This window comes from Alexandromys fortis, unplaced genomic scaffold, assembly GCF_014885135.2.
Source record: "Alexandromys fortis isolate MF-2015 unplaced genomic scaffold, M_Fortis_MF-2015_v1.1 scaffold_1, whole genome shotgun sequence".
Taxonomy (NCBI): domain Eukaryota; kingdom Metazoa; phylum Chordata; class Mammalia; order Rodentia; family Cricetidae; genus Alexandromys; species Alexandromys fortis.
In genome coordinates this window covers 22,803,372-22,810,266 of record NW_026067927.1, presented here as the reverse complement: position 1 = coordinate 22,810,266, position 6,895 = coordinate 22,803,372, and the positions used below count along the sequence as shown (strand labels likewise).

Genomic DNA, 6,895 nt, shown 5'->3' with positions numbered 1-6,895 from the left:
CACGGAGACAGTGGGGCTGATCTATTGTGAGCTCACCAAGGCCAGCTGGACTGCGACTGAAAAAGCATGGGATAAAACCGGACTCTCTGAATATGGCGGACAATGAGGGCTGCTGAGAAGCCAAGGACAATGCCACTGGGTTTTGATCCTACTTCATGTTCTGGCTTTATGGGAGCCTAGCCAGTTTGGATGTCCACCTTCCTAGACCAGGATGGAGCGGGGAGGACTTTGGACTTTCCACAGGGCAGGGAACCCTGACTGCCCCTCAGACTGGAGAGGGAGGGGGAAAGGAGTGGGGGGAGGGGGAGAGGAGAGGGAGGAGGGGGGAAAGGGAGACAGGGAGGGAAATGGGAGGCGGGGAGGAGGCGGAAAAATTTTGTTTTCAATAAAAAATTATATTTAAAAAAAAGACTTTAGTTCATTTTGAAGTAACTTTTGAATTATTTGTTGACTTGGTAGATCACTTTAGGGACTACTATCATCTCAACAATATTATTCTCCAATCCATGAACATGGGATACTTAGTATTTTTTTTAAATGTTATCACATTTATTTATTTATATATTGAGTGTGTATGTGTGCTTGTGTGTGTGTGTGTAGGCTCCTGTATCACAACATATGTATGTAGGTCAGAGAACAGTTTAAAAGGAGTTGATCTGCTCTTCTCGCTGTGTGGGTTACAGGACCAAACTCAGGTTGTCAAACTTGGTGGCAGTCACCTTTACCCACTGAGCCATCTTTCTATATCCCTTTCTATTTTTGAGGTACTATTTTTATTTCTTTCAGGAATGTTTTATAGTTTTATTTTTTTGAGACAGGGTCTCACCATGTAGCTTTCACTGGCCTGGAACTCACTATGGAGCAAGCTGGCCTTGAACTCATAGAGAGCTACCTCCCTCTGCCTCAGGAATGCTAAGATAAAAGGTGGGTACCAAAATGCCTGGCTGTCTTGTAGTTTTTGTGTGGACACATCTGACATCTTCTTGACCAAATGTATTCTGAAGTAGTTTATTCTTTTGGCTGCTATTGTACTTCGAATTGTTTTCTTTATTTTCCTGCTGGGTAACCAACGCTACTGTTTTATGTGTTGGACTGGAGTTTTGTTGAATTAATTGATTAATTAGTTGCAATGATTTCTTGTGGCTTCCTTTATATAAGGTCATATAATCTGTGAAAATAGTCTCATTTCTGTATTTTATTTTAAATCATTGTTTTGCATGTCTGAATGTTTTGCTTGTATGTATGTCCATGTATTATGTGCATGAAGTGTCCTTGAGGGTAGAGAGAAAGGCCCAGGATCCCCTGGGACTGGAGTTACAGATGGTTGTGAGTTTCCATGTGGGTGCTGGGGATTGAACCCTAGTCCTCAGTATTCCTTCTTTTCCACTGTACTTTTTGAACGCTCAGCTTTTTTATAAACATTTGTTCACTACAAGATCCTGATTGAATGGTGCTTGTGTCTTGGATTAAGGTGACAGTGATTGGGGAGAGAAATATATGGAAGTGGAAAACAGCAGTGGGCCAAGGTCTTTCAGTGTCTTAGTGTGGTTTCTATTGCTGTGAAGAGACACCATGACCATGGCAACTCTTCCAAACGAAAGCATTTAATTGGGGTGACTGGCTTGCCGTGTCAGAGGTCCAGTCCATTGTCATCACAGTGGGGAGCATGGCGGCCTGCAGGCAGATGTGGGGCTGGAGGAATAGCTGGGGAGGCTACATCTTTCATGCAATAGGAAGCCGAGTAATAGTCACACCCAGGGAAGATTCAGCATGAGAGACCTCAGAGCCCTCCCCCACAGTGACACACTTCCTCCAACAAGGCCACACCTCCTGATAGTGCCAGTCCTTTTGGGGAGCATTTTTTTTCACACCACCATACAGTGTATATACAAAATTAAAAAAATCACATTTATGGTTTGAGCAACAAAATAGATAATGCCATTTATTGACTTAGATAATAAAAAACCTAGGAGTAAATCTGATAAAGGAAATAAATGAGGAGGTCAGGATTAGTTGTACTAGAGAAATAAAACATAAATTCAGAGTTTTTGAACTGGAGGACGTTGTCCTAGAGATGCTTCCATAGTTAGCTTCAGTTGTCCACTTGTCTCTCTAGAGTCACCTGGGAAGAGGGAATTGCCTAGATTAGATTGCCCATAGCTGTGTCTGTGAGACATTTTCTTAATTGCTAATCATTGTAGGAGGGCTCAGTCCACTGTGGGAGGCATAATCCCTAGGCAGGCGGGCCTGAGCTGAGCAACTCTGAGAGCACAAGCCAGTAGTAAGCAGTGCTCCGTCACGGTTTCTGACTCAAACTCTTGCTGTAGGTTCCTGCCTTGGTGTGAAGACTCAGGGATGGGCTGTAACCCATAATATGAAATGAACCCCTTTCCTCCTCAAGTTTTTGATTTGGATGGAAAACAGCGGCGTGGCGGCTCAGGGAGAAGATGGAGCTGTCCGGAGAAACTGTATTAGGAGCAGCCATGAGGAGCCCAGGAGGCTGTCTAAAGAGTGGAGAAAGAAATTCCAGGAAAAGAGGGGGGGCATGAATAAAAATACCTGGGGAAAGTGGGCTAGAAACGAGAAAATTAGACAGCCCTGCAGCTGGGGTCTTCCTATCTGTAAGGAAGAGTAGTCCGTGGCATCGAAAGTTGCAGAGAATCCGACAAGGCCAGGCTTGAACTGTGACCTTCATACTGGGCTGCAAGAAGGATTCTGTGGGAGAGGTGGAAGTCACAGGGAATCATTTGATTACCAGAAGAACAGACGTGAAGGTCATGAGAGCAGACAGGAATCCCTTTCCAAGGGAGTCTCATACCCTGACTTCTGGGCAGTCTACTCCCAAAGATCCTCTTCAGTTAATTCCTTCCTCCCTCTCTCCCTCCCATGGGTATTATATTCATGTGTGTATATGTGTACAGGTGCACACATCTGGGTTGGAAGCCAGAGGAAGGTGCCTAGTGTCCTCTATGCAGGGTTTCTCTCTCTCTCTCTCTCTCTCTCTCTCTCTCTCTCTCTCTCTCTCTCTCTCTCTCTCTCTCTCTCTCTCTCTCTGAACCTGGGTTTTTTTTTCAGCTAGACTCACTGGTCCTTGAGTCCCTGGACCCATCGTTCTTCATGCCGTCAGTCCGTCCCTGCTGCCATGCCCAGCTTTCTGTGTGGATGCTGGGATCCGAAGTCACAGCCTGAAGTTCATGTCGCAAGTGCACTTACCCGCTAAGCCCCTGCTAATTTATTGTCCTTTGAATAATTGTCATCAGCTGGGGCAGGATGTTTACTTGTTTACTCTTCCCAGGGTGCAATTGGTTCTTCCCTTCTCAAAATGCGTAACTTTAATCCTTTCTTTTCCTGTGTTTTGGATCATTGCTTCTGTCTATTTGCTTTCTTTTTTTTTTCTTGTAGAAATATCTACTCATTAGCGGAATCTCTGTCATCTACTGTATCTGCCTGCCAACATCTCTAATATTCTTGTTTTAATTTTCATTCAATATTGATAATTAATATTTATTAAATAAATTTAATAAAGGACATTGGAGAATTCTGTTGGTGCATCTTAAATGAAGCCCGTGTCTTTACTTTAAATAAGATTAGGACCAGGTTGACCACGTAAGTGTTCTTTTATAACATATGTGTGTGCTTGTGTGTATGTGTGTGTATGCACATGTACATGTGTGTAGAGGCCAGAGGACATTCTCAGGTATCATACTCAGGAATGCCACCTCCTTTGAGACAGGTCTCTCACTGGCCTGGAACTCTCCAATTGGCTAAATTGGATGATCAGCGAGCCCAGAGATCCTCCTGCCCCTGCCTCCCACACTGTGAGTATAAGCAGACACCACCATACCTGGCATTTTACATGGAATCTCAGAGTTGAACTCAGGGTCTCATGATTTTTTTCATAGCAAAATGTATGATTTATTTTTGGAAAAATAATTAAACTAATAAAGTTTTTCCAATAAAGGGGAGAATTAACAATAAGAGACCATACATACTATATACATGTGGTTAACTGTAGATGACCACATTCTGCAGAACATGGGTGTGTTCAACATATACTCAAGAATATGAGTAGCATTTGCAATATTGCAATCTAAGCCACCTGCTGATGTAAACCCATAAATGATGAAACAAAGACCTAGAAACCAGAATCCCATAGAAGCTGAGTTCCTTCCTCAACAGTGTTTATACAGAGCACTGCATTACAGACAGACAGAGCTGCAATAATCACAGGGCATGGCTAGGTTCCACTGAACTTCGGCATGATATGGCTGTCTGCTGCTGCATGAGGGAAGAGACTTCCTACAGACACCTGAGTACCCCAGAGACTGTGACAGGTCACTTTACAGCAGCCAAGGACATCAACAAAGAATCCTAAGTGCCAGCAACGTTCATCTGTATCAAAAAGCGTGTTATTGGGGCTGGAGAGATGGCTCAGCGGTTAAGAGCACGGCCTGTTCTTCCAAAGGTCCTGAGTTCAATTCCCAGCAACCACATGGTGGCTCACAAAAAGCGTGTTATTTGTATGTGGTCCAAAAAATGCCAAACCAGATGATGCATCAATGAAGTCCTACAGCCCGAAGAGCATAGCAAACATCCTTAGCGCCATGAATGAACTTCCTGAAGAGCATCTCTCTTTTAAGTTCTACCCCTCCACTCCAAACGGTTGCATCATTTTCCGTTTTCTGTGCCACAGTCAGAATCATGAGTTTGTTATTAGCCACGTCCTAAAAACGTGACTCAAAATCTCTTTGCGGCAGTTGCGGACATGTTTGGATCACACACTTAACTCTGGCACTTTCAAAGTAAGTTCCTGCGGTGTGAATTTTTTGTTCACAGGTGCACGGGTACTCGGACACTCATTCCCATACTGTGCCATTACAAATTCCGGTCTTTCCGTTGAGGGAGGCTCTGCTAAAACACCAGGCAAAGTTTTATGGGTCAAGCTTTCCGTCTGTGAAGCAGCATCATTGAGGTGACAATCAAAGCCCATGTTCCCAGGAAGCCGGAATCTCTGATCCTGAGGTCCAAATGGTCCCATAGTTTCATCAGGAAACTATGTATGTTTGGGAGCATATATCCAGGGGTGAGGTGGCCATATGAGACCTTGCAGTTGGAAAGGCTTTTGGATTGGTAACTCTTTTTTACTAAAGAACAGAATCCTGGCAGATAGGAAACCAGCCTGACCCTGTTACAGAGCACACGAGCCATTTCTAGTGAAGAAGATGGGGCAAATTCTCCCCTTGTGCAAAGAATCCCAGTCACCGCAGGGGCTCCGCGCCCAGGCCCTCTCCCCGTCCACTGTCAGAATGCGGGTCTCATGCTTTTAAGGAAAGCACTTTACCAACTGAACTAATAACCCCAATGCTATTTTTAAAGTTATAATTCATATATTGATTTATATTTATGTCAGATTGTTTTCAACACATAGAAGATATGTTGCTTGTATCTAATTGGCCGTGAGCGATAGATATTTTTCTTAACTATTCCATTTGCCTCTTTATCTCCTTTTTATTAGTGTATCACACTGTGTCCCCGACTGGCTTGCAGCTCACCGCATAACCCAAGCTGACCCCAAACTCATAGCTATCCTCCTGATTCAGCTTCCTAAGTGCATCATATGCCCAGCGTAATTAGCCTCGGTTTTATGAGATTTAATTGAGGATATCTTATTCAGGAATTTGAATGTAAGAACGTATGAGACAAGGCTGGGGAACAGCTCAGTCATAAAGATCTGGGCATGGCATCCCAGCCCTGGGGAAGTGGAGATCGCAGGCTCCCTGGGGCATGGTAGCCAGTCAGCCTGGCAGAATCAGTGAGTTCCACGTCCGGGGGAGAGGCTTCGTCTCAGAAAACAAGCTGGATGCCTGCTGAAGAACAACACCCAAGATGGATATATCACACACACACACACACACACACACACACACACACACACACGCATGTGCGCGCACACACACACTCACACACACATGCTCTCATGCATGCACACACACACCACAAAACAGTGTGTGAAGAAATTGTCATGTGCTCGTTATGTCTTTGTTATTTTAAACTGTTGTCTATTTTACAAAGCCACTTGTTATAGTAACTGAGGAAGGGCTTCCCGAGGCTGAAGGAGACGGGGAGTGATGCTGTGCTGTCTGCGGTGACGGCTGTCTGTGGTGATGTGGGTGATAATGGACAGGTGAAGAAAGCCTTTCCCCGGTGCTATTCCATAGTGTGAAAAGTGCATACGTTTCATGGGACAAAGGTCATTTATTGCTGACCATGAGATGATGGCTCAGATATCGAGGCCAAAGGAGAAAAGCAGGGCTAGGAAAAACCATTAACGCTCAGTGCCGCTCTATTCTTGCTTCCGCTTCTGCCACATCACACCTTGTCCTTAGAGACCCTGCTACCACCCTCTCTCAGATCAACAGGGATTTACTGGAAAATAAACTCATTTGAGGAGTCATGTATCACTTTTAGTGTGTCTGAGTTATCAAGGACGGGAGTACGGAACGCTCGGCTCTGAGGACCTTTGAGCAAGGCACACTCGCCTTCATTCAGCATGTGGGTGTGTCCTCCTCTGTCCTTCAGGGTGACACATACTCTATCTAGGGCTTCAGGAGTCTGACTTCTATTTCACACATCCTTCAGTTCGTTTAGCAGCGACATTAGGTACAATTCTTCTGGGGGGCGGAATAAGTACTTGTAAGACTAACTTCTTTCTTACTGTAGCCTAGAGTGTTCTAAGATCTCTTTTTTCTTACTTTTTTCATTGTGAGGTCTTTTAGAGGTCAGATCATGGCCATTTCAGTTAAATGATCCTTTGTAGAGCCATTTTATGGGAAAAAAAAATACCCCTTGACTCCTATTCCCTACCTCTCTTTTTAATCATTATATTTTAATATAT

General features: G+C 44.2%; 1 pseudogene; it reads right to left on the bottom strand.

Annotated features, from left to right (window-relative positions):
• Positions 1 to 4,026: 4,026 nt before the first annotated feature.
• Positions 4,027 to 5,081, bottom strand: LOC126503043 (cobalamin trafficking protein CblD-like; annotated as a pseudogene).
• Between the last annotated feature and the right edge of the window lie 1,814 nt (positions 5,082 to 6,895).